Source organism: Grampus griseus (assembly GCF_964374135.1).
Source record: "Grampus griseus genome assembly, chromosome: 2".
Classification (NCBI taxonomy): Eukaryota; Metazoa; Chordata; class Mammalia; order Artiodactyla; family Delphinidae; genus Grampus; species Grampus griseus.
The window spans coordinates 136,604,563-136,622,899 of NC_139018.1; positions in this window are offsets into that span (position 1 = coordinate 136,604,563).

Below are 18,337 nucleotides of genomic sequence, written 5' to 3' on the forward strand. Positions count from 1 at the left end.
CACATTAAAGTTTCTCAAAAATGTATCTTCCACCTAGCCTCAAAACTGGACATCCAGCGTCTCAATGAAATTCCATATATTTCCCTTAAATTCCTCCATTTTCCATCTCATATCAGAGCTTGTGTTATAGGAAGGGAAATTGATTTCATTAAAATGGCATCTAGCCCAAGTATAGCCTAGCCTCGGAAGACTGTTTGCCATGTGAGGCAAGCTTCTTAAGGAGCAGGGTGGCCTTGTCCTTGTTTAGACTGTGCAAGTATTTCGATAGAGAAGTGAGAATAGAGGAACAGAGTCTCTGAGAGTCTATGCCTTCAGTGTTCACCAAGGTGCTGTGGACACAGGCTCACTTTGTTGAGAACTGACACATGACTCCATGTGCATTGTGCCAACCTGGCTGCCTGCATGCTTCTTTCAGTACCACCCATTGGCTCCACTTTCTTCTGGGTTTCCAGGAAAAGGATTCAGAGCCACGAAAAACAATTGAACATACCTGATCCTTGAGTTACAAGCTCGCATTGAGCCTTGCCAACATAAGTAAGGTCACATTACACCCCGAGGGGAGGAGTTCTCACCCACGGTTTCCATTGTCTGGCCTGAGCAACTGACCTGTAGAGTCAATTTCACATTCCAAGGGGAGCCTCTGCCCTCTGCCAAGAAAAGGAGCTTCCATGAAGTGTCTGACACGAGTCATCCTTGTTAGGGACTCAGGACAGAGACCTGCGTGGTGCACCTGAACATTTGCATCCTCATCAGAGTGATGGACTCATTTGGCCCTGTTGGTACAACCCGCCCCTGCCCCCTAAAGGCTCTAGTCTTGGAAAGACACACGACAGTGTAGCCTGGGTACTAACCGTGCGAGCTTTTTTAGACAAAGATAATTCATGAGGTCTGGAGTCTGCTGCTGTCTCCCCAACAGATGTCCTCTTCTGTTTGTGTCGTAATTTGGTTCCATGTGTGCTGCATACCCAACTGATTCTTGATAAAAAGTGCTGTTTAGAAAAAAAGGAACTGCTAAAAGGAAATGTTTAGGTAAAAATGGATTATATTACAGCCTTCCTGTGCCTAATAATAAAAAGATTCAACTGTATACAACTTAAGATTATCTGTTACATGCATTTCAGCACAATAGAAGTGAAATTGATCTTGATTCACACACACACACACACGCACGCACGCACGCACGCACGCACACAGTATAGGTCCAGGGCTTTCAGAAAGAAAACAGAGTGAGGAAAGATTTGTCATCAGGCACATGTTTCTAAAGGCAAGGGGTAGCTAGGTGATGATTTAACGCTGTGCTGTCACACAGAAATGGAAGTGAAGGCCTTTGGGGTAGATTGTGAGAACCTCTCTCATCGGCATATGACATAGACTGGCCTTCTCGCATGTGTGTATTTTGAGCCTGTTCAGGTCATGAAGAAAAATGGATCCAGTTCTCTTTGGAAGAGAATGCAAATTTGGGAGAAAATTACCAATTTAATCACACTCACCTCTTACGACAAGTAGCTAAACAGAGCAGAGCAATGAACTATTAAAATGCATGGAGTATACTGGTTATTCTGACTAGGAGCTTTTATTGATCTTTTCTATAGTCTTTTGTAGGGCCTTATAGGGTGAAAATGATTTCTTAAGAGCAGACATGTATCATGACCATTCCCTTGACAAAATAATAATTTTTAAGCACAATTCTTTGGCGCAGTTCAGTTGAGGTGTCTGAGCGTGGCCTTGGTCTTTGGAGGTCAGGGCAAGAAGTAACACTGAGATCCATTCTGGAATGGCTGTGGGGCAGAGTGAGGAAGCAAAGAGGCCCACAGCCCTGTCCTCGAGGGTGAGGGTGTTAAATGAATGGATGATCGTGGATAGAATAATATCGACCAGGCCCCACTCCCATTTCATTCTGAAGAGGAAGTTATTTTAGGAGGCATCAGGGGAGGAAAAGCCTGCCCGTGGTCCTACTCTGTTCATAGTCACTCATTGAACTTCTCACGACCACTCTGGGTGATAAATGGGCATTACTAATGCCATTTCTGAGAAGAAGTTTGGCCCTATAAAAAGGGACACTTTTAGTGAGTGATGGAACTGGGGTCTACTCCCCGAGAAGTCTGACTTCCCAACCCATGCTCCTTTTTACTTCCTTAGAAGGGATGGACAGTAATAGTACACAACAACCAACAGTTGCCACTAACATGGGCTGAATATGAATTCTTGCCACATACAGTACTCTGAGTCCATTACATTTGTTATGTCTAAGCCTCACAACCCACACCTACAAGGTAGGCCCTCTTCTTATGTTCATTCCATAGCTGAGGATGCTGAGGCCAAAAGAAGATCAGAATTTGCCTAAGATTACACAGCTAGTAAGTAGCAAGATGGTGAATTTGACGCAGGCAGTCTGACAGCTGAGCCTGCACCACAAGGACAAGTGCCTCTTCAAAGACTCTTCAGGGCCTTTCAGAGGCCAAGGAGCAATTCTCTCTCTCTAGGAAGATGCATTATTGTTATTTTTGTTGGTTTCAATATTTGAGTCAAATATAAACAACTCATGCTGGACATCCCTGTATAATATCCCCTTTAACCTCAAACTGCACAAGTTCCATGTCAGAGCCTCATTATCTCCTCCCAGAGAAGTCTTTACCTCCCAGTTTCCTAAACTGGATCATCTCGATGAGAATCTGTTTCTGTGTGTGCCTGATGCACGGCTCAGTGTCTGACTGAGGCAGTCACTTAATGCTTCACTCCGTGGGTGAATTCACCAGTCTTGTCAAGCCTACTCTTAGCTTTGCTTAGAATCTGCTGCTCTTTCTTCTTGGTCCATTTCTCACCTGGATTTCAGCAATGGTCTCCTCACTACTGTCCTCATCGTTGGAGGCTCTGCCTCCTCTCCAGCCCTTTATTCTCACGTAGACATAACATTTGGAATGAAAATCTATTTCTGCTGCGTACAACCTTTCACTGGCCTCCTATTGTCCGAAGGATAAAATGCTAATGGAACTTGGCACTTGAGCCCTTCCCGATCCGGCCACTGGCTCACTGTCCAGTCTCCTCTCTTAACACAAGCCCATGCTCAGGTCCTAAAAAATCACTTCCGGTTTCCAGAAAGCACTTTATTCTCTCTGCTTCCACCTATGTGTGTTCATTCACTGTGTGCTTAAATGTATTCTCCTCCAAGTAGTCTTACATGATCTGATTCTGAGTTCCCATAGTGCCTTGTAGGAACCCTATCATAGCTTTTGTTGCAAGGTTTTGCCTGTGGAGTTTTCTGTTCCCCCCACCAGACTAGAGATTCCTGGAGGACAGGGATTATTTTGTTCACTGCTGTATCCTGAGGGCCTAGCACCCTGCCCAAGATACGGTGGACCTTCATTAAATACGCGTTGAATGATCAAGTTCTTCATTTCCATTCCAAACATCTCCCAAGAATGACCTCCTACCCGTTGTCTCAGTAACCTATTAAAAATGGATAACAGAGCTGCAGGAAAGTAGGGCACACATGTGTCCAGCAAACTCGGAGCAGCATCGAGGAAGCATCTGGGAAAAATCTCCCTCAGCCCCTGGTCCGCGGGGCCTCTTGCTCTGTAATTTTCCAGAAGCAGCTTCCTTTTTTCCTCCAATGGCCTGTAGAGGTCAGAAAAGGGCCTTGGTTTCCAATCGTGGACTGTCCTCTGCCTCAATTAGCATTCACCCCGGGTATCTATAATTAAGCAAACCTAGGCGCTGCACATAGGAGCGGAAATGCATTGAGTTTAATAAAACAGAGTGTAAGGCAACTTTAGATTGACTCCAGCCTTGTTTATTCTTGCACACTTGTAATTCTGTTTCGGTATATTCCCAGTCAAAGAGACCATTGTCCTGGGAACTGAAGCGTGTCCCTTCTTTCCTACCGCAGCCCGTCCGAGGAGGCAAGCAGTACCAGCTTACTGCTCCCGGCTCATGGCAAAAAAATACATATATATTTTTGTATTTCTTAAAGCGAAACAATAACAAACTGGAGAGTGTGTGAGTACCATGAGAGGATCTCCCACTGATGTTCTAGCTTTTTGGTATTTTTCATGAATGTAAGTGCGTTCCGAGTCCAGAAAAATATATATATATAAATATAAAATAAAAATGAAGAAGGCACTCTGATCACTACTAGCATTTAGGAACCACTGATTTTGTCCCATAAATTGTTCCCTAGTGCATAAGAAAGAGCATGAGACTGAAAAGAGTCCATGGTTTGGGGTCCAACTCTGTCATTTTCATGGAGGACTTTGGGGCTGATCCTTTAGTTCTCTGGGTCTCTGTTTCTCCACTGGAGAGTGAGGGGCTGGGCCAGGTGAAATCTAAGGTCATGTCTATCTCTAATATTCATTGCCACTGTGCCAGCTGACCCGTGGGGAATGCAGCAGCCCCTGCGCTGGCCAGGAGGGTGAAGACGCAGCGTGACGTGGCTCACACTAGGACTGTGTCCCCAGAGGGCCCGAGGCCAGGCTTGCACAATGATCTTTTCAGAGCCCAGAATGATGCAGTTGATACCCTGCCAATGCCCGGCAGAGTAAAAGCTTCCGAAATCGGGCTAAAAATAAATAATGAAACAAAGTGACAACATAAAGAGGAAGACCTAGAAGTGGTGGGGGATGAATTGAGTCAGCAAACTTAGGGGCGGCATGGGGAGGAATCTAATTTGTTCTCTTCTGCAAGGATGGGCCTGCTAGAGGCTCCAGAGGTGAAAGTGCTCTTGAGAATGGGGGTGTGATGCCACCTGGGAGAGGATACAGGCCATGGAGCAGAGGTGTGACTCCTTCCTCAGGCTCATTTCCTCTCGGCTGCACAATTGATCCGCCCACTCGTCCCTGACTCTTTGTTGGCTGTTGAAAGAGCGAGCTCTTTAACAGTGCCCCTCCTGTCCCTGGACCTCTGCTTGGGCCAGGGCCAGCTGCCCTCATCGACCTTGTCTCTCAGCCTTTGGGGGGCCTGCTTCCTCTCTGCACACACTCGGTATTTCAATCAAAGTGGCTTTCCTATCTGGTGATTCAGGGCGAGATGTGAGCAGCAGGGTTAGGTAGGGAAAGGGTACTACTAGTTATTAAGTACATTTCACGTTCCAGCCATGGGGATAGGTGCATTCATGCAACATACAAGGAGACAGGGAGGGGTCTCAGAATAACTACAGGGTAAGTCAGCATGTGAAAATCACCTCTGCACACTTTACTTCTAGTTCTCACAGATGCTAAGGGTAAAGATCCAGATCAGAGGGAATTTTTATCGAAAAAAGGTGCCTTGATGAATTGAGGGGATATGCAAATGTGAACATTGTCGGGGTGAAGGACGAAGAGCTGTCCTTCTGTACATAGATACTAATGGAAGTTTAGGGCTTGTGCGCTGGCAGAAAAGAAGAGGGAGGGAGAGAACTCCCCAACATGGCCAGAAGCCCAAATCCATGGAGAAAAGAAGGCTCGTGAGAAATCTTGACTCATAAAAAAAGTGATGTCTAGTGTTCGATTTTAATCCATTTCCTGTTCTGTGAGGTCTAATTTTACTCCATCCCTATGCCCTCAAATCTTTAGTAAAAGGTGACCATCCCAAACAGCAATATTTTGAGTAAATGGAAGATGAGATTGTCCATTTTGGATAAAAAGACTATGGGTAGAGGTTGTCCAGGAGAATTCAGTGGAAGCAGGAAATCTGCAAAATTTGCTTCTAGGGCAAATTACAGTTCTCACACTCCAGCTTGGAAGCTTCAGCCATTTTATTTGTCTATGAAAATGGTGATGATAATAGTGATCATAAGAAAAACCAAGTTATCATGGTCCCTCACCATGCACCATTTCTTAGGCTGAGTGTAACATGACATCCCTGTTAGGTAAGCAACTATCGTTATCCCTATTTTGTAGATGAAGACACAAAGTCCCAGCGAGTGTGTACAAAGTAAGTACCTAGGACAGAGGTCAAGTTAGGGTGTGAGTTGAGTGTTCCCTTCCCTCCCATGTTCCCCGTGGTATAAAATCACCATAAAGGAAGTGATGCTCCTTGGCAGTGTGGTGTCCTTCTTCTTTTATCATCTTGAGGCAAGCTTGTCTTCGTGCTTTCTTCCTCAAATTCAATTACGAGTGTATCTGTCATTTTCAGCATCTTATTTTCAAACTTCATGAAGACATTCTTTCCCCATGTACCTATTAACCTTAATTTTGCTCCGCCTCCCTTCCATATTTCTAGATGAAAATGAGGTGTGACCTTCTGAAGGAATCTCCCAATGGGTTGATGGTGGTGGGTGGTGACGTGTTTGTGGAATACATGAAGCGCATTCTAATGTTGAGAGCCGTGTTTTTAAAGGCAAAGAACATGAATTTCAAACAGAGGTTAAGTGAACATCAAAGATGAATATGGTCCCATCCAAACAAAATTAGGTTGGGTTTGGGTTTAGCAGGGTTTTCCTTAAGGTGTCTGCTGTGGTCAGGAAATGATTATTCAGGTCTCTATCATAATTATGAGGGTTCTGAACAATGTAAGGTGTTCCCAGTGGCTATATTTTTGTAAGAGCTCTATTTTTCAAGCCCTCTGGAATAAGGGTGTTGGGGTTCATTGTGAGCTTACATTCCAAGACCTCTGAGCACCATATAACCATTACCTCATTTCAAGTGATACTCAATTTACTTTATTAGGCCAGAATCTCTGATCTCCAAACCTTAAACTATCTCTGCACCAACCCAGCCCTTCACTTAACTTCTACTTACCAATGCCCTGAGGGAGTCAGCCACCTCAGCAAAGAGACTCAGCAAAGAGCAACAGGAGAAACTGTCCTTGCCCTCTTACCTTGCCCACCTCTGTTGGAAGTGGATTTCCATGTCTTTTGGTGTAAGCCAATGATATTCCACAAAGAAAGTTTACTTGAGACTTCTGCTCTTCTTCTGAATGTTTTTGTTTTTGTTGGTTGGCTGGTTGGTTTTTTTCTCATCTGAAGTGACTATATGATGATAGGACCAGAGACACTTAGGCAAGGAAAATCATGACCCTGAAAGTTAAAAGAAAGTCAACACTCAAATCCCAGGATGGTCAGTTACTGGCTGCGCAACCCCTGTTGCCACATACACACACACACACACACACACACACACACACACACACACACACAAGCACACTATACTTCCTAAGGAAAAACTATTATATGGATCATGAACAAGATGGAGACTTCAAGGACACTAATTTGGTGACCCTTGCAGAGAGTAGAGTTTTTGTGGTAAGAGAAAGAAGTTTATAAATAGAAGTAATCGAGGTGACTTCTCTCACAGTGTTTTATAATTGATGTCACAATATCTTTTGCCAGAATGGTGTAACAGGGATGTCTCCAGCTCACTGGAGACCTCACTGCCAGAAGTCCCAGTGGGATCAGAGTAGGACAAAGGTAAAGCAGATAGGGGCTGCCTCACCCACTCTGCTGTGGGCTTCAGGAGTAAAAGGCAACCTCATGGGTGATGTCAATAACTGCACCTTAGTTTTCTGTTGCTGCAAAATAAATGACCACAAATTTAGAAGTGTAAGTCAGCATCCGTTTATTACCTCACAATTCTCTAGGTCAGAAGTACAGGAGAACTGTACTGGGTTCTCTACTCAAGGTGCCTCAAAGCTGACAACCCAAGGGTCAGCCAGGCTGGGGTCTTCTCTGGAGGCTCAGGAAAAGAATCTGCTTCCAAACGTGGTCGAGTGGTTGGTCGAACTCATTTCCTGTGGTTGTACGACTGAGATCCCTATTTGCTTGCTTGCTAACTGTCAGCTGGGGTTATTCTAGGCTCAGCTGCCTTCATGCCTTGGCGTGTGGCAACTCAAAACGAGTAACAGTGTGTTGAACCCCATTCATGCATTGACTCTCTGATGTTTTCTTCTGCAACCAGCTGGAGGAAGCTCTATGCTTTTAAAAAACTTCTGTGATTAAAATAGACCCACCCTGATCATCTCCCTTTTGTCTTATGACATAGAATAATCACAGAAGTGAAATCTCATCATATTCACAGGTTGCACCCATGATTAAAGTGGGAGAGAATTATATAAGGGCGGATTCATTGGGCTTCATTTTTATAAGGCTGTTTACTACAAAAAGTACTAATAACAAATATTTTATGACACTTTCCCTGTGCCAGGAACAGTCTAAACATCTACCCACATTAACTCACTGGATTTTCACAATAACCTTGTGAGGTAGTTACCTTCATTGTGCTCATTTTACATTTGAGGAAACTAAGGCATGGAGTGTTGATGTAGTATACATGGCTAGTACACTATATACAGCATCGCAATGGTTGAGCTGAGATTTGGACCTAAGCAGTATGGCTCCAGGTTTGTGACAGCTTTCTTAACCACAACTCCATAGACCTATCTAAAAATGTGTTCTCTTAGACATAGTTTTTTCCTTCTTCCATCCAAGTTGTGGTACGAACATGGGATCTGGAGTTGTTTAGTGGGACGGGATAGGATACAGGTGGAAGGTAGCACAGCATGGTTTAGACTGCCCATGACCTAGTCTTCAGTGAAGGTTTACATGTAATGTGCTCTTCCGTGCTCTCCATCTTGTAGTCAACATCTTAGCCAGTTACAAAGAGCAACTATCTTCTAAGACTGCTCCCTCCCCATGCATCCTTCAAGAGCAGTGGATCTAGCAATGTCTGCTAAGGGGTTTGAGGTACAGTGAAACCTTTATGAAATAGACTTACACTCTCATGTCCCTGGGGCTCTTTTTTCCACCTGAATTGAAGGTTGTGCTGTGCAAATGCTCAGGTCTATATGGAAAAGTAACTTAACAAACCCATGCTTACTCAATATGGGCTTCTTGGAAAGCATCTATGCTCAGTCGCAAGGGGGAACTGAGGTAATTTTACACGTTTTCAATCTTCCACTGATTGAGTTACATTATTTTGGCTTAGATAGGAGATGAGATAAATCCTTAAAGACACAATAATTAGTTTATAATTAGAAATTAGTAAAGACAGAGGTTAATAATTATGAAATAAAGTTGATTTTAAGAATAGTATTTTATTTTTGAATGCCTTAATATCATACGTAGTAGTATTAACATTGGAAATGCACCAATAAAATCACAGTGAAAGAGTATAGTTCATATAACAAAAGACATTACAAGAAAACAAAACCAAGAAATTAAAAAAAGAAAAACAGAAAGCAGAAGACTGACAACATTTAATAATTGTAGTTATAAATGTAAATGATATAAATTATACCACGAAGTGACACAGAATATCAGCTATGATCAAAAAGGGAATCTAAAACTATTTTTTATTCATTATACAAAACTAAATAAAAAGATTCATAATGAAACAATCTAGAGTGGAAAAGAGGTAATGAGTAAAGATTTCTAGGGAGCCATTACCAACGAGAAGAATTATAAATGCAAAAGCTGAAGTTTGGAATAAACAGTTGAGATGGGGGACTGGTTTAGGGAATTACAAGAAATATTAATGAGTTTATTATCAGAGCCGTGATAGAAGGCCTGGATGAAAAGGAGGAGACTTTCCAATCTCTGACTGGGGAAATTTAACCAAAGTATGTGACAAGTAAAAAGACAGAAAACACTAAAGGATTCCTACCCAGAGCACTGCAGCAGGAAGGAGCCACAGGCTTCAGGCCTGAGGGGTGATGAACAAAGTAATATGCCCATATCTTATCTCTTGCCCCTTGTTTCCCTCTTTTACACGGTAACTTTGAAAACATGATAAATAGGTAGAAGGGCTAACTTAGATCTGTTGAATTATGTGGGTTTAGGACAGATTAAAATAAATTGGAATGCCAGTCTCCTTCAGTTGTCTGTATGATGCATTAGCTTGACATTCAAAGCCTTCTTAGCCCACCCCGGCGTGCCTTTCTAGGCTTATCTTCAAATACACATGGCCCCAGAGCCAGCTTTTCAGCCAAAGTGGGCTAGCCACCATCTCCTAAATTTATCCTGCGTGTTATCACCTGCTCACCTTGTCTTGCTCTTCCTCCCTCCCTTCAAGGCCTAGTTCAAATTGCCCCTGATCTGAATATCTTCTCCTATAACTCCTGCTCTCTCTGTTCCTCCATCTATGACCCTTAAAGCATTTATTATGCAATTAGCCATATCCTTTCACGCTCTACGGATTGGCCATTTATCTCTTTTATCACGGTGTGACGCTTCACATGTGTCTGTCATTTCTCTGCAAGTACATTATTTGATTCTTGAGAGCCAGGCCACATCTTTTTATCATATCATTCATCATTTAGCACCATCTGATTTCAATTTATTTATCAATATTATCTCGTGAAATGCTCACTATAAAACTTAAGGTTAAATATCACTTCCCTCATTGTACAGACTAGATCACTGAGGCTTAGAGAAGTTCAAAAACCTACCCTGTGTCATGCAGCTAATAAGTGGCAGAACCAAAATTGGAAATCATGTGAGTTGGAGAAAAACCCTCTGCTTTCCCCAATAAAACCATGATATCATTATACCTAGCTGGAGCTATCACTCCAGATGATGCCTCACAATGAGATACTCATAACATTTACACATACAAAAGAGATTTTCCATAAGTATATTTTAGTTATTGTAGGTGATTTGCATGCAATTTGTATGTTTGTAGCAGGGGTATAGAATTCCCAGATTAAATCTAATGCCTAGACAGAATGTCTACTCACAGGTACATGCACACACACCTATGCACACACATACATGGATGCACACACATACAAAGATGTTTGCACCATGATAGATTAGCTGGTAAGTGCTGCACACAGGTCTGCCTGGAAGGACATTGCTTTCCCAATGGTACAATGAATGGCCTTCATTGGCAAGGACATGGAAAACTTTTAATCCCATTTAAGTTAGAAAGGGGTATAATCTTAGCAGGATGCTTCAAGCCTCAATTTTATTGCAAGGGTGCCCAGAGCTTATTGATTAGGTTTATGGCTAGCATATTACTTTAAAGTAGAGACCTGTTCATTGTGATATTAGCTTTGAAGAGCTCCTCTGTTAAAAAGCCTTGTGTCAACACTCATCTGTTTTCATGTCCCCAGAAAATCTAATGAATGGAAAGGATGCTCAGCAGGCTGGTTATATTTTCAGGTTCCTGGTTTGTTCCCTGTTTAGGAGAGAGAGGCATAATATCTCTGAAACCTATTAGCGTTCAGAAGTGGGAAGAAGCATGGCAAGTAGAGAGAACTGTGGAAGGGAAGAGACCAGAGCCTGATTGTTCAGAGGTTCCCTGGATACTTGACTTCACCTCTTGACATCAGATATTCGCCATGTGCATAATGAGAAAATCATAACATTTCCCTCTTTGTAGATCTCACACTCCAGCCACATAAAAGTCACCTGGATGGCTGGTTGAAATACAGAGTGCTGAGCTCTAATTCTGGAGATTCTGATTCAGTTGGTATATCATGGGGTAAAATAATTTGCATTTCTAAGAAGTTCCTGGGTGATACTGATACTGCTGGTCCCGGGAACACATTTTGAGAACCACTGTCCTAACAGACATGGTGTGTGATCATAGAACACACCAGGTAGTCAAAGGAACATCAGGTCCCTTCAAGAAAATGTATTATAATGCTAATAGTTACGAAACTTTTCCTAACACCAAACCTAAATATTTTCTCTACGCCAGTGCCAGTATTCTCTCACTTATCCCAGAGCATGTAGAGAACTTTGCTATATTATACGTACATTGATGCTGTCTCATGCCTTGTTCTTAAGAAGGCTAAGTTGCTCTCCACCAAATAGGTGCTGATAGCTTGCTGTCATTTATGGGATCTTTTCTTCTTTTCTTGAGAGAAGAGTCAGAAGACAGGGAAGAATAGAAGAACTCTAACCATACAAGGGAAGGAAAACACTAATATCTGCTTCGTCTCTCCTCTTTTCCTTCTATTTCTCTTTTCCTCTACTTTCCCTCTACCTTCACTTTCCCCTCATGCTTCTCTTCTGTTAGTTTGTCCCCTTTCACTTTCTCTAGGTATGTGAGTCTTCCTCTATCCTCCTCTTTCTCCTACAGAAGTTAGTGTGAATGAGTTCATCACGGTCTGGCCTGCCAGCTTCCATCTCCACGACTTTATTTCCTCTTGCTTTATCCTCAGTATATAAATCATTCTCTGAACAAAATGAATACCACTAGTTCTGAACCTAGAAACTTGTCCAAACTTTGAAACTTTCAGGCCAAGCAAGATGTTTGATGGTTATAATGACCTTTTCTGAGTAGCTTAGTATACCTGCCATGTACACAACCTCTTTCCAGGAGTCTCCATATGTGTAGATTGCTATATTTGTGCCCAGTGACATCATGACCCTGAATACAATGGATTTGACTCCTGACCCAAAAGGAGCCTGTTCATAGGCCTTCCTTAGACTCATGAAGTGTGACCTGGTGTGAAAGCTCTATCCAGCACCAACAAGAGTACCCTCTGCTGGATGGTCATTTTCCAAGTCAATCAGATTTTTCTTTGTTGAAGAGTTTGAGACACATGCAGGATCATCATACAAAAGCAGTGCTAACAGTAGAAGTTGAGGTAAAGAATTGCCAAGACACCAAAGCAATAGTCTGAAGGATAGTATGCCACGGGGCAACTACTAAAATTTCTTTGCATCATCACTTTTTGAACTATTGCCAAAGCCTGAACAAAACTTCTATCTCTAGGAAGCCTGGTTGTGTATCTTTATAGCAAACTGAGATAAGCTAAGAATCTGTGTTCCTTGTGCCTCAAAGAAGCTTAATTTACAAACAATAGGAAAAGTTATTTTAGACTAAGATCTAGGCAGAAGGCTATAATAAATAGATGAGCAGTCAATAATAGAATCCAGGATTGATAATCATGATCGGTAGCAGTCATTGAAAAAAATATTTCAAAGTCTCAGTGTACTAGAAAATTAAATCATTGTTATTTGTCTGCCAGTGATAGGACTCTAGGACAATTGCTCCTCTTAAAGCCACTGATGGAAAGCCAAACCTAATTGTGTATTACACGACCTTGACATCATTAGACCAAAGGTGAGCACCTACTTCAAAAGAAGCAGATTCCTGTACATATATATATATATATATATATATATATATATATATAATTTTATGTACCTCATTCTATGTAATTATAGCTCATGAAAGAAAAAAAAATAAATCTTAAAAAAAATGACCTAGGCCAGTCAGATCCCTGTACGGGCCATTTAAACTAAGAGTATTGAAGTAATGACTTAATTACCTCAAGGAACTGCTGTTTTGAAAAGTCACAGGCAAAATTGAGGTCAGGAAGGATTGTACGCAAACTGAAGGTGTAAGGATGTTGAACCCCGTGTTGGCAGAATCTGCGATGCAGAAGAAAGAGAGATATAGAGCAGAGACATAGAGAGAACCAAAGGCAGAGAAAGCACACAGCACATGCAGGAGGATGAGAGAGGACCTGGTCCAAGAGCTGTCTCTCTTGTAGAAAGATTTTCCTGGCCCAGTTGTAGTCCGTGTCAATCCTGACAGTAAATCTGGTTTTTCTTGAGACTCAGAGATATGAAGTCGCTTGCCTGAGATTATTCAGTGAACACAGAGGGGAGCAGGTATTTGAATCCAGGCTGGCTTGACCCATTGCTTTTGCTTTTTCCAGGACATGTTAGTGTGTTCTGGAGTCTTTACAAATGTGGAAGAAGGTATGAGTCTTAACGACCAGTGTGCTCCATTCTCTCAATCTTTTTCTTTTGTTTTCATGTACCATGATGTTGTGTGCTTGTGTGTGTGAATTACAGGCTTCTTTTGACAATTTATCTCTTTATCTCTTCTATCCCAACCTCTTCTAATCACAAAGTTTCTGACAATAAAATATTTCATTGGAATAAATGAACTTAGTAAAGTTTTCACTTACATTTTACACATTTATTTTTATATTAGAAGTTAGTTGATGTTAATTTAAGCTTGGTTAATTTATGAGTTATTTACAATTTTTTTCCAATGTCTACCATTTCCTCCTCCACATTTCACCATTCACTTATATTCTTTATTATCTCGTTTTCATTTACCACTACTCAGTCTTCGTACATCAGGTCTTGAACCATTTTTTTAATAAGAAAATATCTGATATAAATAGTAACAGTAGGGAAACATGGTCTAGCATTTTTTGAGTGGGAAAGACAAAATGTTGAGACAGTCTTTCAAGATCTGCCCTTGGTGGCTCTGGACAAAAAGAATATCAACATCTTGGTCAAGGAAGGAGTTTTATACTACCTTTTCATAGGCTTCTGGACAATACAGAGAATGGGATGGTTGAGTGTCATAATCCTGGCAACTGATCACATCCTCAAATACCAACTCAGACGTCTGACTCCATCCATGAATTTCCACCACCTTTGCATGCATGTCCCCCGTCTCAGGGAGAAGCATCTGCGAAACATCAATGATCAGGAGTGAAGAGATTCCCAGGCTAAAAAGTCACAAAATTATATGAGAGCAGAGTCCAGAGGTTCCTTTCAGATAACTAGCTCGATACTCGAGAGCTTCTAAACTCCAAGAACTACTTGGTATTACCAATCAGCCTGGTGATCTTTGAAGGAATCCAGGTTTCCAGAGAGCCAGTATTCCAGCTTTAAATAAAACTGGCAAACTCCCAATAATAGCCATCTTTATGGTCATCAACATTCATCTCTGGTGTTCAACTGAAGCCCTATATATCATATTCATAGATACACAGAGCATTATCTCTGGACTCTGTAAACCAGGAGATGCCTCTGCCTTGAGATGACCTACATGCCTTTCCCCAATTTTATAAACAGCCTTTAGCTAGGTAATACTTTGGTAAACAGATAGGCAAAGGTATGTGTGATTTGGCTGTCTTGAATCTGAATAATATATTATGCTGTACCCTTTCCACTTCTCTGTCATGCTTGCAAGGAACTATACCATCAACCTTGTCTTTGTCTTGCCTCAAAATCTAATAAAAAATCACAAATAAATGACAATAATATAATCAATGTTTCACTCCTTTCCATGCCACAGAATACACTGCAAACACTCTGGGATATGAATTAGGAGATGTCGTTTCTTGTTCCAGTTTAATTGCTGAGAGTGTGACTTTAGACAAGTAATTTAATCTCTGGAAAACCCTCTAGAGTGAAAATAAAAACCCTGTCTTGCCTTTCACTTAGGACGACGCTGAACAGATGAAATGATGCACATGGCAACATACTTAACACTATTATATAAGTAGAAGAGGTCAGCCTAGGAATGTAGGAGGAGAGTCAGGTTAGCTATTTAGCAGTGACGAGGAGGAGACCCACTGTACTGGGGCACTGTTGTAAGAGATTTTTTATTTTATAATTGCCAAAAAGCAAGGGAGGGTTTCAAAATGTTTACTTAGAGGTAATCAGTTCAGTCTGACCCCTTTGTTTAATATATAGTTTCTCTTGTAGATAAATCTCTTTAAAAAATAAGCAATTATTACAGTATAATTTTTGGCATCTTAGTGAAAAGAAGCACATTCACCTGCTATGACATCAAACTGGTGTTAGCTTTGCACTTCAGGATTTTGGAATCTAGGAAATGAAATGCTAACAACGGAATTACCCATGATAACTCAACAATTATTTTCATAGGCATCCGCATATAAAAGTGTAAAATTCTTTAATGGAAAAAAATACACCAACAAAATGACTAGCAGTGTTTTTTGATGTTGTTGTTTTGTTGTATTCTCTCCATGCTAACATGACTTTTTTTTTAACGTTTTACACATTTTAAAACTTTACGTTATGTGTGTGTGTGGTTTAGGGAGAGGACTTTGGGGGGAAACACTTTGAATTCTACTGGGACACATTTTCCTGGAGTTATTTGCTTCTTAAAACAAGTCAATACCATCATTTATAACCATAACCCTGAAGGCATCATAGTTGCCTAAATATATAAACAAAATGAAATGTGCAATTTGCAGAATCTTTAGCTGAGTACTTTAAAATATGGAATGGTTTGGGGAAAGACATACAAGTAAAAAGAATCATATCTGATGCTATCTAGGAATGTTTATTAAATGCCTATTTGTGGTTGTGTTTGGCATTCTAAAGGGCAAGATAAATGTAATTGTGGAATCATAGAATTATAAAGCTGGAAGGAATTTAAAATGAGTCTTATCTAGCTTGTATACTTTACTGATGGAGAAAGTGAGGTTAAAGAAGATGAGTCCTGAGGCCACTGAGCTAGCAAGAAATAGGACTCACACCCATGTTTCCCAAAACCTAGTTCAAAGCTCCTTCCAACACACTCCCCTTAAGAGCCCTTTTGTATCCACTACTGCTAATGTATCATGTGAATTTCCCTAACATGCCTATAAACAACCAAGCAATTTTCTAAACATGGTGTTACAGCAAGAACAGAACCAACAGTTAACTTTAGGCTCTGTTGACACAGTGGGTAGGAGATATTTGGCCATTACCACATCATTTGATTAATGTCAACAGCAGTCCAGATCTTCCAGGTTCTGAAATGGATGGCTGTGTGAACAGGGAGCTGATTGGACAGTGTATAGGGCCCATGTGAAAAGGGTTTATGGAAAAGCGCCCCTTTCCTTCTTGCTGTGTAGATTTGCTTGAGAGTAGAGGCCAGAGAATTGTTAGGAAAGAGAATTCCTGAGAATAAATCAAATCACAAGTCTTTAGAGAAAAACAATCAATTAGGTCACATATAGTCCACCCATGTGGCAAGGGTAGGACTGCTTTTCAGGGGCTGGGCCTGAGTGTTGTGTTTTCTCCCCAAATTGCTTTGCAATGACATCATCCCTGCACACTCCCCATTCTTCTGTTCCACTGTTCACCATATAATGGCCCTTCATGAAGGTTTTGCTGAAGACAGAAATTAACCTTTTGGAGTCTAGTTACATGAATCCAGACTGATCTTCTTTCTGACAGGAAGATTTTTTTTAGCCAGTATTTAGGTGCTCTGGGCTTGACTAAGAGAGAATTCCTGGTGGAAATGAAATTGTTAGTCAGCTATGGTCTCCATGGTGATTTTTTTTAAGACCAAGTTTGAATCAGTCTTCTAAATATTGAGGCATAATTTGTGAATGCAATTGAATGAATAATAATAGAATTATCAACAATACAGCATTACCTTTAATTCTGGTATTTGAGACTTTCCACAGACTAGCTCATAACTGGTCTTCAAATTGGTCTCTAAGCATGACCTTAAGGGTCGCCTTTCCTCAATCATGATGTTCTTGCCAGGCAGCTGTTTTTTTTTTTTTTTTTTTTTTCACTGCATCTGTATATCTGGTTCCTTTAAAGAGCAGCTCTATTCCTCCCATTCCTGAGTTCTTTCCTTAATACTGTTTCATGGTAATCCCACTTACTTTATGCAATTCATATAGCACAGGCTCCCTTACCCTAGGAACTGATACATTGGAAAGAACTCTGGTTTGAATATCAGGAGACCTCAGTTTTAACTGTCAAAGCAAATTCTATGGCCTGACTTCAATTTCTTGATCTAAAAATCCAGCAAGTTGGGCAAGATCATTTCCAATGTCCTTCGTCTGTAGATTCTATGATGAATCTCAGTCACAGAAACAATAATACAGTCATCAGACAGCACTGTCTTCCTGCTCTATCTTTTTAATAGAGTGTTTTTCGTCATTATCTTTTCAAATTTGTACTTAAGGTTCAGAAATATGAAGTGCAACCAAAAGCTGCTGTGAGCTAATGAGAGGGAGAAGTGAATTCACCTCTCCGAGGAGACTCACATTCTGATAAACCTGAAGAATGTGTCTGCAGGCTGGGAGTGCTATTAACCAAATGCTTCCAGTGGCAAAGTGGAGACATCACATGATTTATTGTTGCTTACCTTTCTCTAAGTGTCCAGAAAGCTGTTAAAATAGGAAAAAACAAGAAAAAAAAAAACTCGGATACCTCGTCGTTGGCCAAGAATAAGCAAGTTTTGGGTGTCATCCGTTTAGGACAATAGACCAGAGTGTGTGACTCCTCTAATTGACCAGAGTGGTGGGGGGGTGGGCGAAGAATGAAGCAGCTAGTGTGTTCTGTGCTTTTAATGGGTTTTCTCTCCTTCTATTACATGTTCCTCCGGGTTAAGCTATACATAGGAAAAAGAAGGTAAACAGAAGCAAACTACCCCCAAAAGCTCTTGGAATTTGCTCCCTTAAGTCGTGCATAGCTAAAATAAATATTTCTTGAGTGCCTACTATGTTATATCTATAAGGTATGGGGTCAATATAGTGTAGTGGGTAAGATTACAGCCCCTGGAACCAGTTAATACAGTACTTAAAGCACTGCACGTCTCATAGGTAACCCACAATAAGTGTTTGATAGTGTTAGTGGTTGTTATTGCTGTTTGCTGGGTACTAGATACAAAATGAAGGAACTAATAAC